At 47.6% G+C, this 16,064-nt stretch overlaps 24 non-coding genes across 24 annotated transcripts; all 24 read right to left on the reverse strand.

Moving 5' to 3' along the window:
* Positions 1–117: 117 nt before the first annotated feature.
* trnal-uag (transfer RNA leucine (anticodon UAG)) lies at positions 118–199 on the reverse strand. Its single transcript has one exon. It is a non-coding gene; the product is annotated as a tRNA-Leu (tRNA).
* A 910-nt stretch (positions 200–1,109) lies between these two features.
* trnas-gcu (transfer RNA serine (anticodon GCU)) lies at positions 1,110–1,191 on the reverse strand. The gene has a single exon. It is a non-coding gene; the product is annotated as a tRNA-Ser (tRNA).
* A 227-nt stretch (positions 1,192–1,418) lies between these two features.
* trnal-uag (transfer RNA leucine (anticodon UAG)) lies at positions 1,419–1,500 on the reverse strand. The gene has a single exon. It is a non-coding gene; the product is annotated as a tRNA-Leu (tRNA).
* Positions 1,501–2,410: 910 nt separating this feature from the next.
* Positions 2,411–2,492, reverse strand: trnas-gcu (transfer RNA serine (anticodon GCU)). Its single transcript has one exon. It is a non-coding gene; the product is annotated as a tRNA-Ser (tRNA).
* Positions 2,493–2,719: 227 nt separating this feature from the next.
* Positions 2,720–2,801, reverse strand: trnal-uag (transfer RNA leucine (anticodon UAG)). Its single transcript has one exon. It is a non-coding gene; the product is annotated as a tRNA-Leu (tRNA).
* Positions 2,802–3,711: 910 nt separating this feature from the next.
* On the reverse strand, positions 3,712–3,793 carry trnas-gcu (transfer RNA serine (anticodon GCU)). The gene has a single exon. It is a non-coding gene; the product is annotated as a tRNA-Ser (tRNA).
* A 227-nt stretch (positions 3,794–4,020) lies between these two features.
* On the reverse strand, positions 4,021–4,102 carry trnal-uag (transfer RNA leucine (anticodon UAG)). Its single transcript has one exon. It is a non-coding gene; the product is annotated as a tRNA-Leu (tRNA).
* A 910-nt stretch (positions 4,103–5,012) lies between these two features.
* Positions 5,013–5,094, reverse strand: trnas-gcu (transfer RNA serine (anticodon GCU)). Its single transcript has one exon. It is a non-coding gene; the product is annotated as a tRNA-Ser (tRNA).
* Positions 5,095–5,321: 227 nt separating this feature from the next.
* trnal-uag (transfer RNA leucine (anticodon UAG)) lies at positions 5,322–5,403 on the reverse strand. The gene has a single exon. It is a non-coding gene; the product is annotated as a tRNA-Leu (tRNA).
* A 910-nt stretch (positions 5,404–6,313) lies between these two features.
* trnas-gcu (transfer RNA serine (anticodon GCU)) lies at positions 6,314–6,395 on the reverse strand. Its single transcript has one exon. It is a non-coding gene; the product is annotated as a tRNA-Ser (tRNA).
* A 227-nt stretch (positions 6,396–6,622) lies between these two features.
* On the reverse strand, positions 6,623–6,704 carry trnal-uag (transfer RNA leucine (anticodon UAG)). The gene has a single exon. It is a non-coding gene; the product is annotated as a tRNA-Leu (tRNA).
* A 1,217-nt stretch (positions 6,705–7,921) lies between these two features.
* Positions 7,922–8,003, reverse strand: trnal-uag (transfer RNA leucine (anticodon UAG)). Its single transcript has one exon. It is a non-coding gene; the product is annotated as a tRNA-Leu (tRNA).
* A 910-nt stretch (positions 8,004–8,913) lies between these two features.
* trnas-gcu (transfer RNA serine (anticodon GCU)) lies at positions 8,914–8,995 on the reverse strand. The gene has a single exon. It is a non-coding gene; the product is annotated as a tRNA-Ser (tRNA).
* A 227-nt stretch (positions 8,996–9,222) lies between these two features.
* trnal-uag (transfer RNA leucine (anticodon UAG)) lies at positions 9,223–9,304 on the reverse strand. The gene has a single exon. It is a non-coding gene; the product is annotated as a tRNA-Leu (tRNA).
* Positions 9,305–10,214: 910 nt separating this feature from the next.
* On the reverse strand, positions 10,215–10,296 carry trnas-gcu (transfer RNA serine (anticodon GCU)). The gene has a single exon. It is a non-coding gene; the product is annotated as a tRNA-Ser (tRNA).
* A 227-nt stretch (positions 10,297–10,523) lies between these two features.
* trnal-uag (transfer RNA leucine (anticodon UAG)) lies at positions 10,524–10,605 on the reverse strand. Its single transcript has one exon. It is a non-coding gene; the product is annotated as a tRNA-Leu (tRNA).
* A 910-nt stretch (positions 10,606–11,515) lies between these two features.
* On the reverse strand, positions 11,516–11,597 carry trnas-gcu (transfer RNA serine (anticodon GCU)). Its single transcript has one exon. It is a non-coding gene; the product is annotated as a tRNA-Ser (tRNA).
* A 227-nt stretch (positions 11,598–11,824) lies between these two features.
* On the reverse strand, positions 11,825–11,906 carry trnal-uag (transfer RNA leucine (anticodon UAG)). Its single transcript has one exon. It is a non-coding gene; the product is annotated as a tRNA-Leu (tRNA).
* A 910-nt stretch (positions 11,907–12,816) lies between these two features.
* trnas-gcu (transfer RNA serine (anticodon GCU)) lies at positions 12,817–12,898 on the reverse strand. The gene has a single exon. It is a non-coding gene; the product is annotated as a tRNA-Ser (tRNA).
* A 227-nt stretch (positions 12,899–13,125) lies between these two features.
* trnal-uag (transfer RNA leucine (anticodon UAG)) lies at positions 13,126–13,207 on the reverse strand. Its single transcript has one exon. It is a non-coding gene; the product is annotated as a tRNA-Leu (tRNA).
* Positions 13,208–14,117: 910 nt separating this feature from the next.
* On the reverse strand, positions 14,118–14,199 carry trnas-gcu (transfer RNA serine (anticodon GCU)). The gene has a single exon. It is a non-coding gene; the product is annotated as a tRNA-Ser (tRNA).
* A 227-nt stretch (positions 14,200–14,426) lies between these two features.
* On the reverse strand, positions 14,427–14,508 carry trnal-uag (transfer RNA leucine (anticodon UAG)). The gene has a single exon. It is a non-coding gene; the product is annotated as a tRNA-Leu (tRNA).
* Positions 14,509–15,420: 912 nt separating this feature from the next.
* On the reverse strand, positions 15,421–15,502 carry trnas-gcu (transfer RNA serine (anticodon GCU)). Its single transcript has one exon. It is a non-coding gene; the product is annotated as a tRNA-Ser (tRNA).
* Positions 15,503–15,729: 227 nt separating this feature from the next.
* On the reverse strand, positions 15,730–15,811 carry trnal-uag (transfer RNA leucine (anticodon UAG)). The gene has a single exon. It is a non-coding gene; the product is annotated as a tRNA-Leu (tRNA).
* Between the last annotated feature and the right edge of the window lie 253 nt (positions 15,812–16,064).

A 16,064-nucleotide genomic window follows, 5' to 3' on the forward strand; every position in this document is an offset into this window, starting at 1 on the left:
GCTATAGAGCCAGTGCTGTACATCTTGGAATTTTGTCCTAATTGGGCTCTCCACGGTTCAGCATGAACCCTTCCAAAGATCCTGAAGACAGTGGCTTGTGCCTTTAAAATTGCATCCTGGCAGCGGTGGGATTTGAACCCACGCCTCCATTGAGACTGGAGCCTAAATCCAGCGCCTTAGACCACTCGGCCACGCTACCACAGGAGCTCAAGATGCCTTAGCCCTTCGTGGTAATGCGGTGCCTGAGGCATTCCTCCAGACACTGAGGTGGCTGACGTGAGCTAAACAAAAGGGCAGTTTCGAGACTAGAGTGTTTTCCACTCAACCAGCTCAGCAGGAGACATGTAACGATTTTCAGCTGAACATACTGTAGAAGCATGCGATGTGATCTTTGTTTAAACACCGTTATTTGTCTTTGCCAGTGGCTTTTAAGCTGAGTCCTGAGGTACCCTCTGCCCTGCACATCTTTGTGTGTTCTCCACTCCCGGCATATCCGACTCAATTGAACAGCTAATTAATAGCCTTTTCTGAATTGAAGTGGTTGTGCTAGAGCAGGGAAAACATTAACATGTGCAGGACAGGGGCTGCTTCAGAACCCGGTTTGGGAACCATTGTTCCATGTTTTGTACACTGCGGTCACCTGTCAGACATTTACTGTGTGCAGAAGGAGACCTTTCTGGCATCGGTGGGATGGGAGATTAATGTCTGCGCTATTTCTTTTTTTTACTTCAGTAAGACTGATTATGCAAAGTCTTTTCAAGAGCAACGGGATCCATAACCGCTTGAGCTGTGCACGTTGGATTGGCAGTTCATCGCTTGTTGACATAGCTCGCACATAGAAACTTCCATCCCAGTCTGTGGAAAAGAAGGAGGTAAGGATGAAGTTTCCTTGTTACTGTAATCTTTGACAGGCCTTCAGCGACGCAAGAGCCTCACAGAAATGGCGGCCAACCAGCATGTAAATACAGATCATGGTTGCAAAGCGCATAGGTACCACGCTAGGTTTTCATCTTTCTCACTCCAGTCTACTGTAGTCGGTCTCATGGACCTGTATTCGCCTGGTGTCTGCAATCAAGCCCACTGTTCATGTAAAGATGGGGCTAAACAAGCGACGAAGGTGGGATTCGAACCCACGCGTGCAGAGCACAATGGATTAGCAGTCCATCGCCTTAACCTCTCGGCCACCTCGTCCAGATAGCTTATCGCGCTTAAGAGACGCGTTTTTTTTTTGGGACAGTGTAACTGTTCTTCTTACCTGGATATGCAAAGAGAATTTGGAAAAGCCCACCAACATTTGAGAAGCTATAGAGCCAGTGCTGTACATCTTGGAATTTTGTCCTAATTGGGCTCTCCACGGTTCAGCATGAACCCTTCCAAAGATCCTGAAGACAGTGGCTTGTGCCTTTAAAATTGCATCCTGGCAGCGGTGGGATTTGAACCCACGCCTCCATTGAGACTGGAGCCTAAATCCAGCGCCTTAGACCACTCGGCCACGCTACCACAGGAGCTCAAGATGCCTTAGCCCTTCGTGGTAATGCGGTGCCTGAGGCATTCCTCCAGACACTGAGGTGGCTGACGTGAGCTAAACAAAAGGGCAGTTTCGAGACTAGAGTGTTTTCCACTCAACCAGCTCAGCAGGAGACATGTAACGATTTTCAGCTGAACATACTGTAGAAGCATGCGATGTGATCTTTGTTTAAACACCGTTATTTGTCTTTGCCAGTGGCTTTTAAGCTGAGTCCTGAGGTACCCTCTGCCCTGCACATCTTTGTGTGTTCTCCACTCCCGGCATATCCGACTCAATTGAACAGCTAATTAATAGCCTTTTCTGAATTGAAGTGGTTGTGCTAGAGCAGGGAAAACATTAACATGTGCAGGACAGGGGCTGCTTCAGAACCCGGTTTGGGAACCATTGTTCCATGTTTTGTACACTGCGGTCACCTGTCAGACATTTACTGTGTGCAGAAGGAGACCTTTCTGGCATCGGTGGGATGGGAGATTAATGTCTGCGCTATTTCTTTTTTTTACTTCAGTAAGACTGATTATGCAAAGTCTTTTCAAGAGCAACGGGATCCATAACCGCTTGAGCTGTGCACGTTGGATTGGCAGTTCATCGCTTGTTGACATAGCTCGCACATAGAAACTTCCATCCCAGTCTGTGGAAAAGAAGGAGGTAAGGATGAAGTTTCCTTGTTACTGTAATCTTTGACAGGCCATCAGCGACGCAAGAGCCTCACAGAAATGGCGGCCAACCAGCATGTAAATACAGATCATGGTTGCAAAGCGCATAGGTACCACGCTAGGTTTTCATCTTTCTCACTCCAGTCTACTGTAGTCGGTCTCATGGACCTGTATTCGCCTGGTGTCTGCAATCAAGCCCACTGTTCATGTAAAGATGGGGCTAAACAAGCGACGAAGGTGGGATTCGAACCCACGCGTGCAGAGCACAATGGATTAGCAGTCCATCGCCTTAACCTCTCGGCCACCTCGTCCAGATAGCTTATCGCGCTTAAGAGACGCGTTTTTTTTTTGGGACAGTGTAACTGTTCTTCTTACCTGGATATGCAAAGAGAATTTGGAAAAGCCCACCAACATTTGAGAAGCTATAGAGCCAGTGCTGTACATCTTGGAATTTTGTCCTAATTGGGCTCTCCACGGTTCAGCATGAACCCTTCCAAAGATCCTGAAGACAGTGGCTTGTGCCTTTAAAATTGCATCCTGGCAGCGGTGGGATTTGAACCCACGCCTCCATTGAGACTGGAGCCTAAATCCAGCGCCTTAGACCACTCGGCCACGCTACCACAGGAGCTCAAGATGCCTTAGCCCTTCGTGGTAATGCGGTGCCTGAGGCATTCCTCCAGACACTGAGGTGGCTGACGTGAGCTAAACAAAAGGGCAGTTTCGAGACTAGAGTGTTTTCCACTCAACCAGCTCAGCAGGAGACATGTAACGATTTTCAGCTGAACATACTGTAGAAGCATGCGATGTGATCTTTGTTTAAACACCGTTATTTGTCTTTGCCAGTGGCTTTTAAGCTGAGTCCTGAGGTACCCTCTGCCCTGCACATCTTTGTGTGTTCTCCACTCCCGGCATATCCGACTCAATTGAACAGCTAATTAATAGCCTTTTCTGAATTGAAGTGGTTGTGCTAGAGCAGGAAAAACATTAACATGTGCAGGACAGGGGCTGCTTCAGAACCCGGTTTGGGAACCATTGTTCCATGTTTTGTACACTGCGGTCACCTGTCAGACATTTACTGTGTGCAGAAGGAGACCTTTCTGGCATCGGTGGGATGGGAGATTAATGTCTGCGCTATTTCTTTTTTTTACTTCAGTAAGACTGATTATGCAAAGTCTTTTCAAGAGCAACGGGATCCATAACCGCTTGAGCTGTGCACGTTGGATTGGCAGTTCATCGCTTGTTGACATAGCTCGCACATAGAAACTTCCATCCCAGTCTGTGGAAAAGAAGGAGGTAAGGATGAAGTTTCCTTGTTACTGTAATCTTTGACAGGCCTTCAGCGACGCAAGAGCCTCACAGAAATGGCGGCCAACCAGCATGTAAATACAGATCATGGTTGCAAAGCGCATAGGTACCACACTAGGTTTTCATCTTTCTCACTCCAGTCTACTGTAGTCGGTCTCATGGACCTGTATTCGCCTGGTGTCTGCAATCAAGCCCACTGTTCATGTAAAGATGGGGCTAAACAAGCGACGAAGGTGGGATTCGAACCCACGCGTGCAGAGCACAATGGATTAGCAGTCCATCGCCTTAACCTCTCGGCCACCTCGTCCAGATAGCTTATCGCGCTTAAGAGACGCGTTTTTTTTTTGGGACAGTGTAACTGTTCTTCTTAGCTGGATATGCAAAGAGAATTTGGAAAAGCCCACCAACATTTGAGAAGCTATAGAGCCAGTGCTGTACATCTTGGAATTTTGTCCTAATTGGGCTCTCCACGGTTCAGCATGAACCCTTCCAAAGATCCTGAAGACAGTGGCTTGTGCCTTTAAAATTGCATCCTGGCAGCGGTGGGATTTGAACCCACGCCTCCATTGAGACTGGAGCCTAAATCCAGCGCCTTAGACCACTCGGCCACGCTACCACAGGAGCTCAAGATGCCTTAGCCCTTCGTGGTAATGCGGTGCCTGAGGCATTCCTCCAGACACTGAGGTGGCTGACGTGAGCTAAACAAAAGGGCAGTTTCGAGACTAGAGTGTTTTCCACTCAACCAGCTCAGCAGGAGACATGTAACGATTTTCAGCTGAACATACTGTAGAAGCATGCGATGTGATCTTTGTTTAAACACCGTTATTTGTCTTTGCCAGTGGCTTTTAAGCTGAGTCCTGAGGTACCCTCTGCCCTGCACATCTTTGTGTGTTCTCCACTCCCGGCATATCCGACTCAATTGAACAGCTAATTAATAGCCTTTTCTGAATTGAAGTGGTTGTGCTAGAGCAGGGAAAACATTAACATGTGCAGGACAGAGGCTGCTTCAGAACCAGGTTTGGGAACCATTGTTCCATGTTTTGTACACTGCGGTCACCTGTCAGACATTTACTGTGTGCAGAAGGAGACCTTTCTGGCATCGGTGGGATGGGAGATTAATGTCTGCGCTATTTCTTTTTTTTACTTCAGTAAGACTGATTATGCAAAGTCTTTTCAAGAGCAACGGGATCCATAACCGCTTGAGCTGTGCACGTTGGATTGGCAGTTCATCGCTTGTTGACATAGCTCGCACATAGAAACTTCCATCCCAGTCTGTGGAAAAGAAGGAGGTAAGGATGAAGTTTCCTTGTTACTGTAATCTTTGACAGGCCTTCAGCGACGCAAGAGCCTCACAGAAATGGCGGCCAACCAGCATGTAAATACAGATCATGGTTGCAAAACGCATAGGTACCACGCTAGGTTTTCATCTTTTTCACTCCAGTCTACTGTAGTCGGTCTCATGGACCTGTATTCGCCTGGTGTCTGCAATCAAGCCCACTGTTCATGTAAAGATGGGGCTAAACAAGCGACGAAGGTGGGATTCGAACCCACGCGTGCAGAGCACAATGGATTAGCAGTCCATCGCCTTAACCTCTCGGCCACCTCGTCCAGATAGCTTATCGCGCTTAAGAGACGCGTTTTTTTTTTGGGACAGTGTAACTGTTCTTCTTACCTGGATATGCAAAGAGAATTTGGAAAAGCCCACCAACATTTGAGAAGCTATAGAGCCAGTGCTGTACATCTTGGAATTTTGTCCTAATTGGGCTCTCCACGGTTCAGCATGAACCCTTCCAAAGATCCTGAAGACAGTGGCTTGTGCCTTTAAAATTGCATCCTGGCAGCGGTGGGATTTGAACCCACGCCTCCATTGAGACTGGAGCCTAACCCCAGCGCCTTAGACCACTCGGCCACGCTACCACAGGAGCTCAAGATGCCTTAGCCCTTCGTGGTAATGCGGTGCCTGAGGCATTCCTCCAGACACTGAGGTGGCTGACGTGAGCTAAACAAAAGGGCAGTTTCGAGACTAGAGTGTTTTCCACTCAACCAGCTCAGCAGGAGACATGTAACGATTTTCAGCTGAACATACTGTAGAAGCATGCGATGTGATCTTTGTTTAAACACCGTTATTTGTCTTTGCCAGTGGCTTTTAAGCTGAGTCCTGAGGTACCCTCTGCCCTGCACATCTTTGTGTGTTCTCCACTCCCGGCATATCCGACTCAATTGAACAGCTAATTAATAGCCTTTTCTGAATTGAAGTGGTTGTGCTAGAGCAGGGAAAACATTAACATGTGCAGGACAGGGGCTGCTTCAGAACCCGGTTTGGGAACCATTGTTCCATGTTTTGTACACTGCGGTCACCTGTCAGACATTTACTGTGTGCAGAAGGAGACCTTTCTGGCATCGGTGGGATGGGAGATTAATGTCTGCGCTATTTCTTTTTTTTACTTCAGTAAGACTGATTATGCAAAGTCTTTTCAAGAGCAACGGGATCCATAACCGCTTGAGCTGTGCACGTTGGATTGGCAGTTCATCGCTTGTTGACATAGCTCGCACATAGAAACTTCCATCCCAGTCTGTGGAAAAGAAGGAGGTAAGGATGAAGTTTCCTTGTTACTGTAATTTTTGACAGGCCTCCAGTGACGCAAGAGCCTCACAGAAGCTGCGGCCAACCAGCATGTAAATACAGATCATGGTTGCAAAGCGCATAGGTACCACGCTAGGTTTTCATCTTTCTCACTCCAGTCTACTGTAGTCGGTCTCATGGACCTGTATTCGCCTCGTGTCTGCAATCAAGCCCACTGTTCATGTAAAGATGGGGCTAAACAAGCGACGAAGGTGGGATTCGAACCCACGCGTGCAGAGCACAATGGATTAGCAGTCCATCGCCTTAACCTCTCGGCCACCTCGTCCAGATAGCTTATTCCGCTTAAGAGACGCGTTTTTTTTTTGGGACAGTGTAACTGTTCTTCGTACTTAAATATGCAAAGAGAATTTGGAAAAGCCCACCAACATTTGAGAAGCTATAGAGCCAGTGCTGTACATCTTGGAATTTTGTCCTAATTGGGCTCTCCACGGTTCAGCATGAACCCTTCCAAAGATCCTGAAGACAGTGGCTTGTGCCTTTAAAATTGCATCCTGGCAGCGGTGGGATTTGAACCCACGCCTCCATTGAGACTGGAGCCTAAATCCAGCGCCTTAGACCACTCGGCCACGCTACCACAGGAGCTCAAGATGCCTTAGCCCTTCGTGGTAATGCGGTGCCTGAGGCATTCCTCCAGACACTGAGGTGGCTGACGTGAGCTAAACAAAAGGGCAGTTTCGAGACTAGTGTTTTCCACTCAACCAGCTCAGCAGGAGACATGTAACGATTTTCAGCTGAACATACTGTAGAAGCATGCGATGTGATCTTTGTTTAAACACCGTTATTTGTCTTTGCCAGTGGCTTTTAAGCTGAGTCCTGAGGTACCCTCTGCCTTGCACATCTTTGTGTGTTCTCCACTCCCGGCATATCCGACTCAATTGAACAGCTAATTAATAGCCTTTTCTGAATTGAAGTGGTTGTGCTAGAGCAGGGAAAACATTAACATGTGCAGGACAGGGGCTGCTTCAGAACCCGGTTTGGGAACCATTGTTCCATGTTTTGTACACTGCGGTCACCTGTCAGACATTTACTGTGTGCAGAAGGAGACCTTTCTGGCATCGGTGGGATGGGAGATTAATGTCTGCGCTATTTCTTTTTTTTACTTCAGTAAGACTGATTATGCAAAGTCTTTTCAAGAGCAACGGGATCCATAACCGCTTGAGCTGTGCACGTTGGATTGGCAGTTCATCGCTTGTTGACATAGCTCGCACATAGAAACTTCCATCCCAGTCTGTGGAAAAGAAGGAGGTAAGGATGAAGTTTCCTTGTTACTGTAATCTTTGACAGGCCTTCAGCGACGCAAGAGCCTCACAGAAATGGCGGCCAACCAGCATGTAAATACAGATCATGGTTGCAAAGCGCATAGGTACCACGCTAGGTTTTCATCTTTCTCACTCCAGTCTACTGTAGTCGGTCTCATGGACCTGTATTCGCCTGGTGTCTGCAATCAAGCCCACTGTTCATGTAAAGATGGGGCTAAACAAGCGACGAAGGTGGGATTCGAACCCACGCGTGCAGAGCACAATGGATTAGCAGTCCATCGCCTTAAACTCTCGCCCACCTCGTCCAGATAGCTTATCGCGCTTAAGAGACGCGTTTTTTTTTTGGGACAGTGTAACTGTTCTTCTTACCTGGATATGCAAAGAGAATTTGGAAAAGCCCACCAACATTTGAGAAGCTATAGAGCCAGTGCTGTACATCTTGGAATTTTGTCCTAATTGGGCTCTCCACGGTTCAGCATGAACCCTTCCAAAGATCCTGAAGACAGTGGCTTGTGCCTTTAAAATTGCATCCTGGCAGCGGTGGGATTTGAACCCACGCCTCTATTGAGACTGGAGCCTAAATCCAGCGCCTTAGACCACTCGGCCACGCTACCACAGGAGCTCAAGATGCCTTAGCCCTTCGTGGTAATGCGGTGCCTGAGGCATTCCTCCAGACACTGAGGTGGCTGACGTGAGCTAAACAAAAGGGCAGTTTCGAGACTAGAGTGTTTTCCACTAAACCAGCTCAGCAGGAGACATGTAACGATTTTCAGCTGAACATACTGTAGAAGCATGCGATGTGATCTTTGTTTAAACACCGTTATTTGTCTTTGCCAGTGGCTTTTAAGCTGAGTCCTGAGGTACCCTCTGCCCTGCACATCTTTGTGTGTTCTCCACTCCCGGCATATCCGACTCAATTGAACAGCTAATTAATAGCCTTTTCTGAATTGAAGTGGTTGTGCTAGAGCAGGGAAAACATTAACATGTGCAGGACAGGGGCTGCTTCAGAACCCGGTTTGGGAACCATTGTTCCATGTTTTGTACACTGCGGTCACCTGTCAGACATTTACTGTGTGCAGAAGGAGACCTTTCTGGCATCGGTGGGATGGGAGATTAATGTCTGCGCTATTTCTTTTTTTTACTTCAGTAAGACTGATTATGCAAAGTCTTTTCAAGAGCAACGGGATCCATAACCGCTTGAGCTGTGCACGTTGGATTGGCAGTTCATCGCTTGTTGACATAGCTCGCACATAGAAACTTCCATCCCAGTCTGTGGAAAAGAAGGAGGTAAGGATGAAGTTTCCTTGTTACTGTAATCTTTGACAGGCCTTCAGCGACGCAAGAGCCTCACAGAAATGGCGGCCAACCAGCATGTAAATACAGATCATGGTTGCAAAGCGCATAGGTACCACGCTAGGTTTTCATCTTTCTCACTCCAGTCTACTGTAGTCGGTCTCATGGACCTGTATTCGCCTGGTGTCTGCAATCAAGCCCACTGTTCATGTAAAGATGGGGCTAAACAAGCGACGAAGGTGGGATTCGAACCCACGCGTGCAGAGCACAATGGATTAGCAGTCCATCGCCTTAACCTCTCGGCCACCTCGTCCAGATAGCTTATCGCGCTTAAGAGACGCGTTTTTTTTTTGGGACAGTGTAACTGTTCTTCTTACCTGGATATGCAAAGAGAATTTGGAAAAGCCCACCAACATTTGAGAAGCTATAGAGCCAGTGCTGTACATCTTGGAATTTTGTCCTAATTGGGCTCTCCACGGTTCAGCATGAACCCTTCCAAAGATCCTGAAGACAGTGGCTTGTGCCTTTAAAATTGCATCCTGGCAGCGGTGGGATTTGAACCCACGCCTCCATTGAGACTGGAGCCTAAATCCAGCGCCTTAGACCACTCGGCCACGCTACCACAGGAGCTCAAGATGCCTTAGCCCTTCGTGGTAATGCGGTGCCTGAGGCATTCCTCCAGACACTGAGGTGGCTGACGTGAGCTAAACAAAAGGGCAGTTTCGAGACTAGAGTGTTTTCCACTCAACCAGCTCAGCAGGAGACATGTAACGATTTTCAGCTGAACATACTGTAGAAGCATGCGATGTGATCTTTGTTTAAACACCGTTATTTGTCTTTGCCAGTGGCTTTTAAGCTGAGTCCTGAGGTACCCTCTGCCCTGCACATCTTTGTGTGTTCTCCACTCCCGGCATATCCGACTCAATTGAACAGCTAATTAATAGCCTTTTCTGAATTGAAGTGGTTGTGCTAGAGCAGGGAAAACATTAACATGTGCAGGACAGGGGCTGCTTCAGAACCCGGTTTGGGAACCATTGTTCCATGTTTTGTACACTGCGGTCACCTGTCAGACATTTACTGTGTGCAGAAGGAGACCTTTCTGGCATCGGTGGGATGGGAGATTAATGTCTGCGCTATTTCTTTTTTTTACTTCAGTAAGACTGATTATGCAAAGTCTTTTCAAGAGCAACGGGATCCATAACCGCTTGAGCTGTGCACGTTGGATTGGCAGTTCATCGCTTGTTGACATAGCTCGCACATAGAAACTTCCATCCCAGTCTGTGGAAAAGAAGGAGGTAAGGATGAAGTTTCCTTGTTACTGTAATCTTTGACAGGCCTTCAGCGACGCAAGAGCCTCACAGAAATGGCGGCCAACCAGCATGTAAATACAGATCATGGTTGCAAAGCGCATAGGTACCACGCTAGGTTTTCATCTTTCTCACTCCAGTCTACTGTAGTCGGTCTCATGGACCTGTATTCGCCTGGTGTCTGCAATCAAGCCCACTGTTCATGTAAAGATGGGGCTAAACAAGCGACGAAGGTGGGATTCGAACCCACGCGTGCAGAGCACAATGGATTAGCAGTCCATCGCCTTAACCTCTCGGCCACCTCGTCCAGATAGCTTATTCCGCTTAAGAGACGCGTTTTTTTTTTGGGACAGTGTAACTGTTCTTCGTACTTAAATATGCAAAGAGAATTTGGAAAAGCCCACCAACATTTGAGAAGCTATAGAGCCAGTGCTGTACATCTTGGAATTTTGTCCTAATTGGGCTCTCCACGGTTCAGCATGAACCCTTCCAAAGATCCTGAAGACAGTGGCTTGTGCCTTTAAAATTGCATCCTGGCAGCGGTGGGATTTGAACCCACGCCTCCATTGAGACTGGAGCCTAAATCCAGCGCCTTAGACCACTCGGCCACGCTACCACAGGAGCTTGAGATGCTTTAGCCCTTCGTGGTAATGCGGTGCCTGAGGCATTCCTCCAGACACTGAGGTGGCTGACGTGAGCTAAACAAAAGGGCAGTTTCGAGACTAGAGTGTTTTCCACTCAACCAGCTCAGCAGGAGACATGTAACGATTTTCAGCTGAACATACTGTAGAAGCATGCGATGTGATCTTTGTTTAAACACCGTTATTTGTCTTTGCCAGTGGCTTTTAAGCTGAGTCCTGAGGTACCCTCTGCCCTGCACATCTTTGTGTGTTCTCCACTCCCGGCATATCCGACTCAATTGAACAGCTAATTAATAGCCTTTTCTGAATTGAAGTGGTTGTGCTAGAGCAGGGAAAACATTAACATGTGCAGGACAGGGGCTGCTTCAGAACCCGGTTTGGGAACCATTGTTCCATGTTTTGTACACTGCGGTCACCTGTCAGACATTTACTGTGTGCAGAAGGAGACCTTTCTGGCATCGGTGGGATGGGAGATTAATGTCTGCGCTATTTCTTTTTTTTACTTCAGTAAGACTGATTATGCAAAGTCTTTTCAAGAGCAACGGGATCCATAACCGCTTGAGCTGTGCACGTTGGATTGGCAGTTCATCGCTTGTTGACATAGCTCGCACATAGAAACTTCCATCCCAGTCTGTGGAAAAGAAGGAGGTAAGGATGAAGTTTCCTTGTTACTGTAATCTTTGACAGGCCATCAGCGACGCAAGAGCCTCACAGAAATGGCGGCCAACCAGCATGTAAATACAGATCATGGTTGCAAAGCGCATAGGTACCACGCTAGGTTTTCATCTTTCTCACTCCAGTCTACTGTAGTCGGTCTCATGGACCTGTATTCGCCTGGTGTCTGCAATCAAGCCCACTGTTCATGTAAAGATGGGGCTAAACAAGCGACGAAGGTGGGATTCGAACCCACGCGTGCAGAGCACAATGGATTAGCAGTCCATCGCCTTAACCTCTCGGCCACCTCGTCCAGATAGCTTATCGCGCTTAAGAGACGCGTTTTTTTTTTGGGACAGTGTAACTGTTCTTCTTACCTGGATATGCAAAGAGAATTTGGAAAAGCCCACCAACATTTGAGAAGCTATAGAGCCAGTGCTGTACATCTTGGAATTTTGTCCTAATTGGGCTCTCCACGGTTCAGCATGAACCCTTCCAAAGATCCTGAAGACAGTGGCTTGTGCCTTTAAAATTGCATCCTGGCAGCGGTGGGATTTGAACCCACGCCTCCATTGAGACTGGAGCCTAAATCCAGCGCCTTAGACCACTCGGCCACGCTACCACAGGAGCTCAAGATGCCTTAGCCCTTCGTGGTAATGCGGTGCCTGAGGCATTCCTCCAGACACTGAGGTGGCTGACGTGAGCTAAACAAAAGGGCAGTTTCGAGACTAGAGTGTTTTCCACTCAACCAGCTCAGCAGGAGACATGTAACGATTTTCAGCTGAACATACTGTAGAAGCATGCGATGTGATCTTTGTTTAAACACCGTTATTTGTCTTTGCCAGTGGCTTTTAAGCTGAGTCCTGAGGTACCCTCTGCCCTGCACATCTTTGTGTGTTCTCCACTCCCGGCATATCCGACTCAATTGAACAGCTAATTAATAGCCTTTTCTGAATTGAAGTGGTTGTGCTAGAGCAGGAAAAACATTAACATGTGCAGGACAGGGGCTGCTTCAGAACCCGGTTTGGGAACCATTGTTCCATGTTTTGTACACTGCGGTCACCTGTCAGACATTTACTGTGTGCAGAAGGAGACCTTTCTGGCATCGGTGGGATGGGAGATTAATGTCTGCGCTATTTCTTTTTTTTACTTCAGTAAGACTGATTATGCAAAGTCTTTTCAAGAGCAACGGGATCCATAACCGCTTGAGCTGTGCACGTTGGATTGGCAGTTCATCGCTTGTTGACATAGCTCGCACATAGAAACTTCCATCCCAGTCTGTGGAAAAGAAGGAGGTAAGGATGAAGTTTCCTTGTTACTGTAATCTTTGACAGGCCTTCAGCGACGCAAGAGCCTCACAGAAATGGCGGCCAACCAGCATGTAAATACAGATCATGGTTGCAAAGCGCATAGGTACCACACTAGGTTTTCATCTTTCTCACTCCAGTCTACTGTAGTCGGTCTCATGGACCTGTATTCGCCTGGTGTCTGCAATCAAGCCCACTGTTCATGTAAAGATGGGGCTAAACAAGCGACGAAGGTGGGATTCGAACCCACGCGTGCAGAGCACAATGGATTAGCAGTCCATCGCCTTAACCTCTCGGCCACCTCGTCCAGATAGCTTATCGCGCTTAAGAGACGCGTTTTTTTTTTGGGACAGTGTAACTGTTCTTCTTAGCTGGATATGCAAAGAGAATTTGGAAAAGCCCACCAACATTTGAGAAGCTATAGAGCCAGTGCTGTACATCTTGGAATTTTGTCCTAATTGGGCTCTCCACGGTTCAGCATGAACCCTTCCAAAGATCCTGAAGACAGTGGCTTGTGCCTTTAAAATTGCATCCTGGCAGCGGTGGGATTTGAACCCACGCCTCCATTGAGACTGGAGCCTAAATCCAGCGCCTTAGACCACTCGGCCACGCTACCACAGGAGCTCAAGATGCCTTAGCCCTTCGTGGTAATGCGGTGCCTGAGGCATTCCTCCAGACACTGAGGTGGCTGACGTGAGCTAAACAAAAGGGCAGTTTCGAGACTAGAGTGTTTTCCACTCAACCAGCTCAGCAGGAGACATGTAACGATTTTCAGCTGAACATACTGTAGAAGCATGCGATGTGATCTTTGTTTAAACACCGTTATTTGTCTTTGCCAGTGGCTTTTAAGCTGAGTCCTGAGGTACCCTCTGCCCTGCACATCTTTGTGTGTTCTCCACTCCCGGCATATCCGACTCAATTGAACAGCTAATTAATAGCCTTTTCTGAATTGAAGTGGTTGTGCTAGAGCAGGGAAAACATTAACATGTGCAGGACAGAGGCTGCTTCAGAACCAGGTTTGGGAACCATTGTTCCATGTTTTGTACACTGCGGTCACCTGTCAGACATTTACTGTGTGCAGAAGGAGACCTTTCTGGCATCGGTGGGATGGGAGATTAATGTCTGCGCTATTTCTTTTTTTTACTTCAGTAAGACTGATTATGCAAAGTCTTTTCAAGAGCAACGGGATCCATAACCGCTTGAGCTGTGCACGTTGGATTGGCAGTTCATCGCTTGTTGACATAGCTCGCACATAGAAACTTCCATCCCAGTCTGTGGAAAAGAAGGAGGTAAGGATGAAGTTTCCTTGTTACTGTAATCTTTGACAGGCCTTCAGCGACGCAAGAGCCTCACAGAAATGGCGGCCAACCAGCATGTAAATACAGATCATGGTTGCAAAACGCATAGGTACCACGCTAGGTTTTCATCTTTTTCACTCCAGTCTACTGTAGTCGGTCTCATGGACCTGTATTCGCCTGGTGTCTGCAATCAAGCCCACTGTTCATGTAAAGATGGGGCTAAACAAGCGACGAAGGTGGGATTCGAACCCACGCGTGCAGAGCACAATGGATTAGCAGTCCATCGCCTTAACCTCTCGGCCACCTCGTCCAGATAGCTTATTCCGCTTAAGAGACGCGTTTTTTTTTTGGGACAGTGTAACTGTTCTTCGTACTTAAATATGCAAAGAGAATTTGGAAAAGCCCACCAACATTTGAGAAGCTATAGAGCCAGTGCTGTACATCTTGGAATTTTGTCCTAATTGGGCTCTCCACGGTTCAGCATGAACCCTTCCAAAGATCCTGAAGACAGTGGCTTGTGCCTTTAAAATTGCATCCTGGCAGCGGTGGGATTTGAACCCACGCCTCCATTGAGACTGGAGCCTAACCCCAGCGCCTTAGACCACTCGGCCACGCTACCACAGGAGCTCAAGATGCCTTAGCCCTTCGTGGTAATGCGGTGCCTGAGGCATTCCTCCAGACACTGAGGTGGCTGACGTGAGCTAAACAAAAGGGCAGTTTCGAGACTAGAGTGTTTTCCACTCAACCAGCTCAGCAGGAGACATGTAACGATTTTCAGCTGAACATACTGTAGAAGCATGCGATGTGATCTTTGTTTAAACACCGTTATTTGTCTTTGCCAGTGGCTTTTAAGCTGAGTCCTGAGGTACCCTCTGCCCTGCACATCTTTGTGTGTTCTCCACTCCCGGCATATCCGACTCAATTGAACAGCTAATTAATAGCCTTTTCTGAATTGAAGTGGTTGTGCTAGAGCAGGGAAAACATTAACATGTGCAGGACAGGGGCTGCTTCAGAACCCGGTTTGGGAACCATTGTTCCATGTTTTGTACACTGCGGTCACCTGTCAGACATTTACTGTGTGCAGAAGGAGACCTTTCTGGCATCGGTGGGATGGGAGATTAATGTCTGCGCTATTTCTTTTTTTTACTTCAGTAAGACTGATTATGCAAAGTCTTTTCAAGAGCAACGGGATCCATAACCGCTTGAGCTGTGCACGTTGGATTGGCAGTTCATCGCTTGTTGACATAGCTCGCACATAGAAACTTCCATCCCAGTCTGTGGAAAAGAAGGAGGTAAGGATGAAGTTTCCTTGTTACTGTAATTTTTGACAGGCCTCCAGTGACGCAAGAGCCTCACAGAAGCTGCGGCCAACCAGCATGTAAATACAGATCATGGTTGCAAAGCGCATAGGTACCACGCTAGGTTTTTTTATCTTTCTCACTCCAGTCTACTGTAGTCGGTCTCATGGACCTGTATTCGCCTCGTGTCTGCAATCAAGCCCACTGTTCATGTAAAGATGGGGCTAAACAAGCGACGAAGGTGGGATTCGAACCCACGCGTGCAGAGCACAATGGATTAGCAGTCCATCGCCTTAACCTCTCGGCCACCTCGTCCAGATAGCTTATCGCGCTTAAGAGACGCGTTTTTTTTTTGGGACAGTGTAACTGTTCTTCTTACCTGGATATGCAAAGAGAATTTGGAAAAGCCCACCAACATTTGAGAAGCTATAGAGCCAGTGCTGTACATCTTGGAATTTTGTCCTAATTGGGCTCTCCACGGTTCAGCATGAACCCTTCCAAAGATCCTGAAGACAGTGGCTTGTGCCTTTAAAATTGCATCCTGGCAGCGGTGGGATTTGAACCCACGCCTCCATTGAGACTGGAGCCTAAATCCAGCGCCTTAGACCACTCGGCCACGCTACCACAGGAGCTCAAGATGCCTTAGCCCTTCGTGGTAATGCGGTGCCTGAGGCATTCCTCCAGACACTGAGGTGGCTGACGTGAGCTAAACAAAAGGGCAGTTTCGAGACTAGTGTTTTCCACTCAACCAGCTCAGCAGGAGACATGTAACGATTTTCAGCTGAACATACTGTAGAAGCATGCGATGTGATCTTTGTTTAAACACCGTTATTTGTCTTTGCCAGTGGCTTTTAAGCTGAGTCCTGAGGTACCCTCT

Source organism: Clarias gariepinus, chromosome 9 (genome assembly GCF_024256425.1).
Source record: "Clarias gariepinus isolate MV-2021 ecotype Netherlands chromosome 9, CGAR_prim_01v2, whole genome shotgun sequence".
Classification (NCBI taxonomy): domain Eukaryota; kingdom Metazoa; phylum Chordata; class Actinopteri; order Siluriformes; family Clariidae; genus Clarias; species Clarias gariepinus.